General features: G+C 34.9%; 1 long non-coding RNA gene across 3 annotated transcripts; it reads left to right on the forward strand.

Annotated features, from left to right (window-relative positions):
* The first annotated feature begins 1,190 nt into the window (after positions 1 to 1,190).
* LOC107960098 (uncharacterized) lies at positions 1,191 to 5,902 on the forward strand. 3 transcript variants are annotated; one of them, XR_005926673.1, is made up of 9 exons: positions 1,191 to 1,879; positions 2,296 to 2,469; positions 3,142 to 3,218; positions 3,426 to 3,645; positions 3,784 to 3,840; positions 3,918 to 3,999; positions 5,057 to 5,364; positions 5,481 to 5,573; positions 5,696 to 5,902. It is a non-coding gene; the product is annotated as an uncharacterized lncRNA (long non-coding RNA). The 3 variants fall into 3 exon arrangements; XR_005926671.1 differs by lacking the exon at positions 5,057 to 5,364 and having other exon boundaries at positions 1,196 to 2,469; XR_005926672.1 differs by lacking the exon at positions 5,057 to 5,364 and having other exon boundaries at positions 1,212 to 2,469; positions 3,922 to 3,999.
* The last annotated feature ends 6,799 nt before the right edge of the window (positions 5,903 to 12,701 follow it).

The raw sequence follows: 12,701 nt of genomic DNA on the forward strand, positions 1-12,701 counted from the left end.
AGTGAATATAGTTTCAGTCAAGAAGCCTATTGTTTAAGCCTTCGATAATAAGGGTTTCACGAACCTTCGGGCAGTCTTTCAAAGCATGGATAAGAGACTCCTCATTGTTCTTACATCTCGAACAAGTTGTAGAGAAATTATGGTGGCACTACAGGAAAATAGGGCTTTAGCGGCGTTTTATCAAAAAACGCCGAAAAAATTATAAAAACTGAGCAATAGCGGCGTTTTAGAGAGCATTAGCAGCGCTTTTGGTAAAACGCCGCTAAAGACCAGAGCATTAGCGGCGCTTTTGTTAAAACGCCGCTAAAGACCAGAGCATCAACAGCGCTTTTGTTAAAACGCCGCTAAAGACCAGAGCATTAGCGGCGCTTTTGGTAAAACGCCACTAAAAGTCATATAACTCTTAAAATCCTAAACCCAAAAAACACAAAACACCAATCTATAACCCTTAAAATAGTAAATCCTAAACCCTAACAAGCCCTAAACACTAAACTATAACACCTAAAATCCTAAACGTCGCAATAGGTGTATTTTTAGTGGCGCTAGTTTAAATTATAGGTTAATGTTTGGGGTTTATGGTATAGGATTTATGATTTAGGGTTTTGGATTTAGGGGTTGGGGTTTAGGGGTAAATATAGTGAACTACTTAACTTGTGTATCTTGGATTTTTTTATAATATAAATCTAAATAAGATAAATATAAATTATTATTTTAAATATATATATATCAAAATGGGTTAAATCCCAAAAGTATAAATTATGAACACAATTATTGATATAACATCATTTTATATTTATATATTGCATACATAAATATTTATATTTATTCAATATAAAAATATATTGATGTATTTATTTTTTAAAACGTGTATGATTAAATCAAAATTAAAGTTTTAACTATACATTTAAACCACAATTAAAATTTCAAGTCTACAATTACACATTAAACCGAAATTCATATATAATTCTGAAATGTATCTCTATCAAAATTTAGGTGTATACATATAATTAAATATAATTTAAATTATTTAAGAGATAATGATAAAGTTTATATATATAAAAACAAAATAAAAATTTTTTAATAGAGCAAAAAACTGAGAAAATGACTTTTGTGGCGTTTTTATTAAAAATGCCGCAAAAAATAAACAATAGTGACGTTTTTTATAAAAAAGGCCGCAAAATTTTTTACACAAAACGGTACCCAAAATGCATTAGACTTTTTCGTTCCCCCCATCCCCCCGAAATCCCAAAATTTGACAAGAAATCTTTCTTTCTTCCCTCCTTTCTTTCCCCAAAATCGGTTCCCTCCCCCCTCCCCAAAGAAATCCTAAAATTTCACTTGAAATTTCTTCTCTTTTCTTTCCCATTTTATTTTTCCCAAACCATTTCTCCCCTACCCCGATTCCCTTTATTTTTCCCCCAATTTCCCCAAATTGGCAACTCCATGATGTTCTCTCTCTGATATGTTTGCTTATTGGATGTGTTGCTCGGACTTTATATTGTTGTTTGAAATATCTTCACTGAAATTGGTCAATTGAACCCCTTATCCATGCCCGCCGATCCCAAGCCCTCCTACGCCTTCAGCTCCCTCCGTGATCGTAGTAGGGACATTCTCAGCGTCGTCGTCACTCTCCTCTTCGGCGTCGGCTGTGGCTCTCTCACTGCCGCCGCCATTTACTTGGTCTAGATTATCTTCACGGCCGTTGCGAGTACCATGAGGATGATGAGTCTGACGAAGAATTTAGCCCTAAAAAAATGGGGTATGTCAACATTCCTGCGAATCCTGCTGTTAACGTTAAGGAATCCTGCTGTTAACGTTAAAGATGATTAAGGTTGATGGCTGGAAAAGAAATCATCTTGTTTATTACTCAAAATTGTTGGTAAGGGTGTATGATTTATAGACTTGTAGATGTAACTAGAGCTCTACCATCAATAGATAGGAAAAGTTACTGGACAATTATACATTATTGTTTGATATATTTATTATTTTACTTAATATTTGACTATCTTTATATATGGACACTATTTTAGTTGTATAAGAACTAAGACTTTATCCTTTATATGTATCAGCAAGCCATAAAACATAAAGATTTAAGTAACCATAGGAAGTTACTATGGAATAGAAGGCTAGGATGCAATGCTCTATAATTTGAAATAATTTCTCTTCATCTGGCCTCTTAAATTTTCATGGAATCTCTACACCCAGGATTCTACTCCTCAATGATTGTCTTCTAAAGATCACCACTAACAGTGAGCATGTTTATGTTTCTAAAAGAAAATTATTTTGCATTTGAAGTATTTGTTTCAAGCTAATTTAGGGTTGCCAGTGACGTCTTGGTTTAATGGCAAGGAGGAGGCTATGGGACTTTGAGATCCCTAGTTTGAGTCTCACCATGTGTGGGCTTAGTGTATTTTGGAGATGGACAGATGTATTTTGGAGATGGGAGCCATACATGCTGGTGACTTCATGGTGAGTTCCTCTCTTTGCCATATGTTTGGGAGCATTTCCATGGTTGAATATTGAATTATTTATTTTTTCTTACCATTTATGGTTGCTGCTGACTTTATTTTGTTTAATTATTAGAGGCGTTTAAGTTGATTAACTGCTTGATTGGGAAAGAATTAGAAATGTTTGAGTTATTATTCGAATGGTGAACTAAAGAAAAAGAAGCTGATAGAGCAGTAACTGACAATTATGGTTGAGATTTTGCAATAATTGCTTACTTTTTAAAGATTATTATTATAATGGTGACTTATGAAATGTTGGTAGTGAGAACCAACACCTTCTGGGAATATGGATGTTTATAAGTATCTTGCTATTTATTTTCTCGAAATCATTAGTCAACTTCATTGATAGTTCGGGTATTCCATGTTCTTGCCAATTAGGTAGATCCTTGCAACCAAATTGTTCATTCAATTCGGTTACTTGTCTTTTGCATGTTTTGGAAAGTTTAAAGACACTGAAAGGAAAAGAAATAAAATAAAATGATTCTCCTTTACATTATTCCATGACTTCTCACAGATGTCATCTTATTTTCTCCCATTGTTTATCTTTACTGCTTTTTTAACTCTTAGAGCTTGATAAGATGAATGTTTTATTCACTTAATATATACTTGCTAACAAGTTGCATAATTTTCGCAGGCAGAGCCCTATATCAATTGCAGCTGCAGTTATTTATATAATAACATACCTTTCGAATGATAAGAAGCCACTTAAAGGTTTGATATTATTTCCTTCTTACTTATTAACTAAAATTAAGATGTTTCATGTACTCCTTTTAGGTGCTGAGGTTTTATATCAAATAACCCAACATGGTGTCTAAGCAATGTGTTTGTGTATTAAAATTTTAAAAAAAAGAACAGTGACATCAAAAAATTTTGAGCTACTGTTATGTTTCTCTGAAAAATGAACAAATGAATGCGCAGATATTTCTGTTGCTACGGGAGTTGCGGAAGGGACAATCCGAAATTCATAAAAGGATCTTTATCCCCATGTGTCCAAGATAATACCAAACTGGTATGCCAAGGAAGAAGATATCAAGAACCTATGCAGTCCTTGAATTACAGAACAGACAATAATGGAGATACCACAAACAAAACCCTCAAAGTGCTGAGTTCTCTCTCTCGGGATCTCGTGGAGCTCTCGGTACATTCTGATAATGATGTTCTATTTTTTTTTATGCGTGTTTGAAGTTTTAGCAAATATTTTGAGGCTGTATCATTGATGTTTATCACCTATAATTTATTCCACTAGGATTCTTTATATCTTTCTTACATTTGGCAGATTAGTACGCATAACACCTGGCGTAGGTAGATTTGTTGCTAGGAGTTACAGTCCAAGGTGAGAAAAATCTCTCCACAACTAAGGTTCTTTCTACCGTAAATTATTGATAATTATTTACTACTGATTGCTTGCAGACAGTTGGTCAGCGCGTCACCTGGAATTCCATTATTTGAGATTTTTGTGGTTAAAGAAGATGAAGAAATATATCTTATGCAGGTAAAGTAGTAATGTGCCTTAATTTATTATTATTTTTTGTTTGGGGCGAGGGGCATAAATTGATTCTAAATTATGACATCTTCAAAATTTGGTGAATTCAGAGTATTTAATGATACCATGAGTCATTAGTGCAGTTAAATGCTGTGTATGGTTTGTTTGCTTTGTGTGGCTTTTTGCTGATTGGTATGAGTTGAAATACTTTGGCACCATGCCTTAGTGGCATCAACTAGTACGACCACGTTTGGAGGGATCTTGAGTCTTAGATATGTGGAACCTCTTCGAGAGAGATTTGGGTTAATCCACTTTGACTCTGGAATTCCATTAGGTTGGTTAAGTAGCTGCTAGGTTATCGATCATAGTTCATAACTTCCTTTCTGATCCAATCATAGTATAGAAGGGTCTACAGATTGATAAGATAAACAGAAAAATGAAGGCCTTGCTAATTAGAATCAGTCTTTTTTTTTTGGGTAAAGTAGAAAATGAACAAAAAGAAAGAAAGAGAGCATGTTTTCCTTGGCTAGGAAGATCTTGGTACAACAGTAGCTCAAGGACCTTTCAGTTATAGTTCATGGTTAGATATACTGTTCATAAGTGTTTATCTAAGTACTTAATTGGGGCTTCCTTTGTGTGTTTTGCTTGTCATCTTTTTCACGAACACGATATCTGAATTGCTTTTGGATAAGTGCTTTGCTGCATGCTGCTTTCTCTGTTTCGCATCATGAAACAGTTCTGGGTGTGTTTGTTCAGTAACTGAGCCTTGCTGCAGTAGGATAAATTTTTTGGATTATATAATTTGGTCCATGGAATCTTGAAATTCTGGATTAAATATTTTGGGTGGTAAATCTGCCTAAACATGGATATTCTTCGACGTGTAATGTTATTCCTGTGTAAGTTTGGAACATGATATTTTCATTTTATTTAACTGTAAGTTGGTTTCTGGATGCATATACACATGTTATGTATCTATTTGCATGTTAGTCTTCGGCATCTCTTAACCAGTGTGTGATGTATATCTCCTGTAAAGTGATCTGAAGTCTTCTAATACAATCTGTTGCAGGTAGTTTATTTGCAGCGTGCTAAAGGAAGTTCTATGAATAGTACCACCTCACCTTCCAGGCCTACAAATACTCCATCCTATGACCATGAAAAGCTACTTACCAGAAAATTTTTGATTAATTCAATCTATCTATTGGACGTTTTCAGTAAACCATTAAGCATGCTCTAATGCTCATACAGACCAAGGCATGAACCCTGTTATTGAATTCTTTCATTTTCTTCCCTAGGTTGCATTATGAGAAGCAATGCTATCTAATATATTGTGTTCAATATGAACAATGTATGTCAATGTATTGAATTTGGTGTAAGGTTTGCCTGAAATATCTCTACTATCTCATTCATTTGACTTTATTTAGAACCTCGTATTGAGTACGTTAATTCATACTTTTGAGACTTCTAATTGATGGGAAAACTCTAAAATACAGGTTGCATGTTACAAAGGTCAGGGAAGAATAGCAGAATTTGGTTTCCGTAACCCGCGATGGGTCGATGGCGAACTTCTCCAACTTAATGGCAAGGTAATAAAATATTCAGAACTTTATGCTAATAATATGATGTGACTTGCAACTTAAAATTATTTTGTTGAGTTTTCAAAACTATATGAATTGAAGGAAAATCCCTTGTGGATGGTCATATGCAGGGCATTGGACCCTATGTCAAAGGAGCTGATCTAGGTTTCCTTTACATTGTGCCCGAGCAAAGTTTCCTTGTGCTACACAACCGTTTAATATATAAATATATTTGTATAAAGTATTTTAATTTTTTTACTAATTTAAATATTTTTTATTTTTATATTTGTAAAAGAACTTAGTTATAAAATAAAAAATTTTAAATTTAGTTTGGTTCAGATGATTATAGTTTTCTAACTTACAAACAGTGAATCAAATTGAAATCAATTTATTTGAATAAATTAAAATTAAATTGAAATAATGAATTTTAATTTTTTTTTTATATTTTTCATGACCTTTATAATATTTTATAATATTTTTTTTGAATTTCATGACTTTTAGGGGCGTTTGTGGGAAAAGCGCCGCTAAAGGTCATGATCTTTAGGGGCGTTTGTAGGAAAAGCGTCGCTAAAGGTCTTGATTTTTAGCGGCGTTTGTGAGAAAAGCGCCACTAGCGGCGTTTGTGAGAAAGGCGCCGTTAATGGTCATGATCTTTAGCGGCGTTTTTTCAAATAAACGCCGTAAACTTTAGTGGCGCCGTCTATAGAGGCGTTTTTTGCGGCGCTTTTACCTAATAGTTTTAGTGGCACTTAGAAGCGCCGCTAAAGACCTTAAAAAACACCGCTAAAAATCAATTTTGCTGCAGTGTGGATGCGAGCTATATTGATGTACGTGGGTAAGATATCATGGCCGATTCTCCAGCTGTACACTTTAATCTTGGGAAACATTTTGAGCTTCCAAATAACTCTCTAAAAAAGTCAGTGAGGGCCATAGACTATCCTCTTCAGAGAAAGCCAGGAATAGGCAGACTTCGACGTATAGACACCTTAGGGGTTGTGTAACCACGTTCTGCTATCATTGACATCAATAGGAGGAATGGGTAAATTCCAAATGTAGTCCCCCATTTCAATACCATAAAGCTCAATGATCCTATCACTTTTCCACTGCTTTTGGCCCTTGTCCAACAAATCATTAACTCTTCTTTCATTATTAGTCAAAATAGACTGACATACCCTCCATACCCCAATGGTCCCACCGAATATCAATTAAGTTGTCATTCCCAACTTGCCAAATAAACCCTTCCTTCAACGCAATCGTAACTTTTGCAATACTAGCCCAGGTAAACGATGGTCTATCGCAACGTTTTGGCCGGAACATGTCCCCATCAGGAAAATATTTAGCGCTCAGCACCTTGAAGCATAAGGTGTCCTTGAAGTTATTGAGCCTCCACACTTGTCTTCCTAATAGAGCCAAGTTGAATAAGTGCAAATCCTGAAAGCCCATGCCGCCCATTCCTTTAGGATGACACAAATGATCCTAGGCCATCATGTTCCACCCACGGTTTTTTTCCATTATTTGCCCACCACGTCCGGCACATTTTAGATTATAGATCCTTAATAGTTCCTTTCGGGGCGAGAAAAATAGAGAAAGCATAAGTTGGGACGGACTGGATAATGGCTTTAAGGAACACCTCTTTCCTACTATAGGATAACAAATGTTTTCACCAGCTATTAACCCTACAAGAGCATCGGTTAATAATATTATTGAAAATTGTTGACTTTTTTTTTGTAACAGGTAATGGTAAACCAAGGTAACTATCAAGAGTGTCAACCACGCGCATACCAAGCATAGAGCAAAAAAGATTTCTTTGGGCCAAAGGGGTTTTCGGGTTAAACATAATCATAGGCTTATCGTAATTAATTTTTGACCCGAGTCCCTTGAAAACATGTTTAAAATATTGACAATTTTCTTAACATCCTTTTTATTATTATTATTATGAGTGAAGAGGAAAGCGTCATAAGCGAAAAAAGGTGATTAATACGAGGCCTATTTATGCTAAGCTTTAATGCCTTTTAGCATATTTTCATTTTGTGCATGAATTAACAATTTAGAGAAAGCTTCCATGTAGAATAGAAAAAGATAGGAAGAGATAAGGTCCCTTTGTCTTAGACCCCTTTCCGGCACAATAGTCTTTGATGGGGTTGAATTGCATTTGACGACGTAGCAGACCGAATGAACGAAACACATGATCTTTTTCACCCATTCATCGGCATAGCCCATTTTGCACGTAACCTCTTCAATGAAATTCCATCAACCATATCATAAGCTTTGCTTATATCGAGCTTGATCACAAATCCTTTGTTGGGTCCATTCTTGGTATTTTAGAGGTAGCGGACAAGCTCATGGGCGATTAAGATGTTGTCATGAATCATTCTCCTGGAACAAATACGCTTTGATTTTGGCTAATGCATTTCGGGAGACTATCTTTTAAACGGTTTGGAAGCACCTTGGCCACGATTTTATATATCACTCTGCAAAGGCTAATTGGATGGAAAGTAGTCATATCCATAGGCTCTTTAACTTTAGGAATTAGGACAATAATCATTTCGTTAAGGCTGTCCACATTTCTATCACCCTTAAAAATCTCATGACACAAATTAATAATATCCTTTCCCACAACGTCCCAATTTTCTATGTAAAAATTCCTCTAAAGGCCCTCAATTCCCGAGACTTTTCTGGGATCCATTTGATTGAAAGCTTCTATACAATCTCATTATTTGTGAAATCCTTCAGCAACTTTCCATTTATCTCCCCTGAAATGCAATTTTCAATGTACTCAAGGTTTAACACTTCATTATTATGTAAACTTGACTTAAATAAATTTTGGAAATACTCCCTGGCTGCCTCGCTAATAGCTTTAGTTGTGTCCTTCCAATTGCCCTACAGGTCTTTCAGTCTTTCAATACTATTTTTTTCTCCTATTCATGGCTGTAACATGGAAAAACCAAGTATTTTTATCACCCTCTTTTAACCAATTGATTCTCGAGCGTTAGGCCCAATACTTCTCTTCTTTGTCAAGCAGCTTCCCAAGCTTTAATCTCATAGCTTTTAGCTTGTTCCCATCGTACATGCTATACTGTTCGTCAATGATGCTATTTAATATTCATCTGGAGAGTTCCAATTTACTTGCGCATTCTTCTGTATTTTTGATACTACCAATCTCTAAGGTCGTGGCCCACCTTCAGAATTTTTCCCATGATATCAACAGCATCATTTTGCCAAGCATTTCTTAATAATATTCTTAGCTTCATTATCTTTAGCCCAGCAAACATTATATCTAAATTTGAGCCTAGGATCTTTAATCCGCTCTCTTGGCTTTTGGCCTTCTGTATCCAAAAAGATAGCATCATGGTCAAAAGCAGACTGGCGAATCACCTTGGTCTCCATAAACGGAAACCATGCCACATCGCTAGAATAGATAAGAAAATGGTCAAGTCTCTCCTTCATAAAAGCATCACCCTCCCTATTGTTGACCCAAGTAAACTACCCTTTGTCAGTTTTCAGATCAACCAACGACAACTCATCCACAACTGCTCAGAAGTCATCAATTAAAGCTTTATGTTTCCTCCTTCCCCCTCTTTTTCCACATTATCCAGAATCGCATTGAAGTCTCCCCCAATGATCCATTTTTCTCTAATCATATCTCCCACATTCCTTAGCATATCCAAAGAGCTTTGCCTTTTATTAGGGTCAGCATTCCCATAGAAACCCGTGAAGTGAAAGGAGTTATCATTATCCAACTTAACCCAAGAATCAATATGGTTGTTTGAATAGTTTTTTTTTTAATTTCTACATTTATGTCTTCTTTCCACATCATAGCAAGGCCACCACTTTTACCAATAGCATTAACAGCCAAGCACCCTTCCATCCTGCATTTGCTGCATATAGAAGCCAACTTGTTAGTATGAGTTTTTGTTTCACAGAGAAAGATAATGTCAAGATCATTGGCAACAAGAAGTTGCCTAAGCTCACGAACTGTTGCAGGGTTCCCAATCCCACGATAGCTCCAGCATAATATTTTCATTGCTCTTGGCGGGGCAACTGCCTTTCCTGGTGAAACGTTTTCCAGTAATCTCCTCCTCGCAATCTTTAAAGAGCTCTTTTTATTGTTATCTCCATTTGATCCCCTAAGTCTCTTTCTTTTGTTTTTGAACCTTATCAGCCCATCATACATTGGTTTGTTGCTTCTCTTTTCCAGTGGGGAGTTAGAGATCGAATCTTCTTCGCATCCTTTTTCTTTTCTTTTCTGTTCCATTTGTCTACTGTCTTCCCAAGTGTCAATTTTACTCTCTTCTTTGTTCTCATTTGAGTGTGTCTGTTTAGCCATTATCTCAATTCCGTTTCGCACTATACCTCTTTCCTGGTTCGAAGCCACAAAATTAACTTTGAGCCAGCTTCTATATTGGAGGTTTAAAACATTAAAGCCAGAGTCTCTGTCCCTGCTTTTACACTTTTTTATTGTATGTTCAATCTGACCACAGTAGTAGAAAAAGGTTGGTATTCTCTCGTACTTTAGAGCGCATATAATTTCGATTCTGTCTCTTCCCACTAATTGCACAACCCTACGCATTGGGTTTGAAATATTTATTTTAACTTTCAACTCTAAAAATTTAGTCCTGCCCCTTTTCTATCCTTCCAATCAATCGCCACTAGTTCCCCATAGCATTTCCAACATCTAACGCGGTTTGACGATCTATGTATTCGAGAGGGATGTTGTAAACACGTAGCCAGAATAGAGACAGATTGAACTTGTAGGTGTCTATGTTTTGGCCCTTAACAAACGGTAACATAGCAAATAAGCAATTATCAAACAGCCATGGTGAGAGGTTAAGGATTCTGCTTTTGTCATCCATGCTTCCAAATTTTACAATAATAGCATCTTCTTTCAGGGCTAAAAAGTTTACCTCCTCTTTTGTAAACCATAATGTCCTGAAAACCCTATACATCACCCCCTATTCAGTTTTTCCTCCGCCATTATTTTACCCACCGCCTATGTCTCAAAACTTTGAAAGTTGTTTTTATCATTAGTACTAATGACTTGGACAGACTTTTCTTCAGAAAACTTTAGATTTTCAAGCATTGCGTTTATATCTTCTGCCATGGTAAAACTAGGCCACCACGCAGGCCAACTTCTCCTCCATCCACTACAGGAAAAAGCAACAACAAGAGGAAACTCCGTAGCGAGATTGTAACCAGGATTCAAGACTAAGATCAGCCTATCAACATGATATAAAACAAAAGAAAAAGACAAAGAGTATAGAAAAGCAAACCAATAACAAGAATGCAACAAGTCACTAAACAATGACAAATAAAAAAATTGAAAAAGAACTTAAACAGATAAAATAAAGGCTAGTAAAATAAAATCAAGAAAGCGTCAGAAAAATTTAATCTAAACGCATCAAAATAAGTAAGAAGGAAAAAAAAGAGAGCATTACGCCCAGGAAGAAAGAACAATCTTTTTCTTCAGAAGAAAATAGATTTTACTAATAAAAATATAAACTAAAGAAATAATTTAGAAAATATTATGCAAAAAGCCACTATGCATGCAAAACTACGTACAAAGAAACTAAACGCTAATTAAAGAGACTCATTTTCATGCAGAGGACATGAAAAAATCAAACGACAAATAACAAAAGCTACCATGGGCCACATAGAAGGGAAAAAATAGACAAACAGAAACCAAACACGGTGAAAGTCAATCAAGAAAACATCCACAATTATCAATGGAAAATCATAAAAAATAGAAAGAGAAAACAGATAAACGTCACCGTTAATCAAGATATCAGCCCTTTCTTAAACCAACCGCTTCCCATCAAACAGAAAGAGAATTATTCACATCAAATCACAGACTTCGAAATCCACCAAAGGAACACACAAAATCCAAGGGAAAGAATCACAACTCACGAATACAATCAAACCCCCACCTCTGCCATAGTATTCAAACGAATAAAGGCTACACACCATTACTAGGAAATAACAGCAAATCTTGAAGCTTTTCTTGAGACGTGAGAAATAAATGTTGAATTGATTGGTTTTCATGTATGTTTTTTGGTAATTGTCATATTTCGTCAATTAAGATCTAGTGTAATTGGTATTAGTATTTTACAAACAAAAATATTACACATTCATTAACCATATTATTGATATATTGTAGGTCAAGACGTCATTTCTTATTGCTTGAAATTTTTGAAAGGAGAAATTGAAACATTATTCTCCTTCCTTAAACACTTGTCAAGCTTTTCCCTTACAAGCTTGTCTCAAAATTAAAACATGTTTTTCGTAATTGTGTTAGTAAGAATCATTCCAAATAGATTGAGCATAGGCAGACATGATTCATTTGCTTTGATAAAGTGGAATGACCTTTCTTAAAAGTAATCATGCAGAAATTAGGTTTTGATAATAAATGGTTATTTCATTTTATAATGCATTGTGTCTTGAATAATTTCATAATGTAGTGTGGTTAACAAGAATGTTAAAAATGCATTTTCCAAGGGTATAAGCTTCTATCACTTGATGAGTGTTCATATTTTAGACTTTATTTAGCTTGCATTTAGTTTTGTTTCTTGGTTGAATTAGCTTAATTGCATAACATTTTACTTAGTTTTGCATACTTTTCATTTTTTAATGCCTTTAATGTTATTTCTTTAGTTTTTATTTTTAACAAGTGTTTATATGATTTAATGAAAGTTGGGAAATGTTTAATTAAAGATTCGTGGATGCAAGAAAAGTGACACAATTGAGCATTAGAAGCTGAAAATAGATTTGGACACTGCAGCAAAATTGACTTTTAGCGGCGTTTTTTAAGGTCTTTAGCGGCGTTTTTACAAGCGCCGCAAAAAACGCCGCTATAGACGGCGCCACTAAATTTTGTGGCGAAACGCCGCTAAAGGTCATGACCTTTAGCGGCGCTTTACCCAAAAACGCCGCTAAAGATAATGAAATTTTTAAAAAAAATTAAATATTATAAAAATCATGAAAAATATAAAAAATTTAAAATTCATTATCAAAATATTGAGAAGAATAATATCCATGATATAAATATAAAAATTTTCTATTAAAATTCATTATCAAATTAAATTTTCTATTAAAATTTTAACTAAAAATATTGAAATAAAAATAAAAATTTAGAATCAAAAC

Source organism: Gossypium hirsutum, chromosome A05 (assembly GCF_007990345.1).
Source record: "Gossypium hirsutum isolate 1008001.06 chromosome A05, Gossypium_hirsutum_v2.1, whole genome shotgun sequence".
NCBI classification, from domain to species: Eukaryota; Viridiplantae; Streptophyta; class Magnoliopsida; order Malvales; family Malvaceae; genus Gossypium; species Gossypium hirsutum.